Below are 839 nucleotides of genomic sequence, written 5' to 3' on the forward strand. Positions count from 1 at the left end.
AGATAGATAGATAGATAGATAGATAGATAGACAGACAGACAGATAGAATAGATAGATAGACAGAATTATAGATAGATAGACAGACAGACAGACAGAACAAGATAGATAGATCGATAGATAGACAGAACGATAGATAGACAGACAGACAGACAGATAGATAGATAGATAGACAGACAGACAGACAGACAGACGATAGATAGACAGACATAGATAGACAGAACAATAGATAGATAGACAGAACGATAGATAGATAGACAGACAGAGACAGACAGACAGACAGACAGATAGACAGAACAATAGATAGATAGACAGACAGACAGACAGATAGACAGATAGATAGAACAATAGATAGATAGACAGACAGAACAATAGATAGATAGACAGAACAATAGATAGATAGATAGACAGACAGATATAGATAGACAGAACAATAGATAGATAGATAGATAGATAAGATAGATAGACAGAACAATAGATAGAGACAGACAGACAGACAGAACAATAGATAGATAGATAGACAGAACGATAGATAGATAGACAGACAGACAGACAGACAGACAGACAGACAGATAGATAGACAGAACAATAGATAGATAGATAGATAGATAGATAGACAGACAGACAGACAGAACAATAGATAGATAGATAGATAGGCAGACAGAACGATAGATAGATAGATAGACAGACAGACAGACAGAGAGACAGACAGAACGATAGATAGATAGATAGATAGATAGACAGACAGACAGACAGAACAATCGATAGACAGACAGACAGACAGAACAACAGATAGATAGATACAGACAGACAGACAGAACAATAGATAGATAGATAGATAG

Source organism: Sinocyclocheilus anshuiensis, unplaced genomic scaffold (genome assembly GCF_001515605.1).
Source record: "Sinocyclocheilus anshuiensis isolate Anshui unplaced genomic scaffold, SAMN03320099.WGS_v1.1 scaffold688, whole genome shotgun sequence".
Lineage (NCBI taxonomy): Eukaryota > Metazoa > Chordata > Actinopteri > Cypriniformes > Cyprinidae > Sinocyclocheilus > Sinocyclocheilus anshuiensis.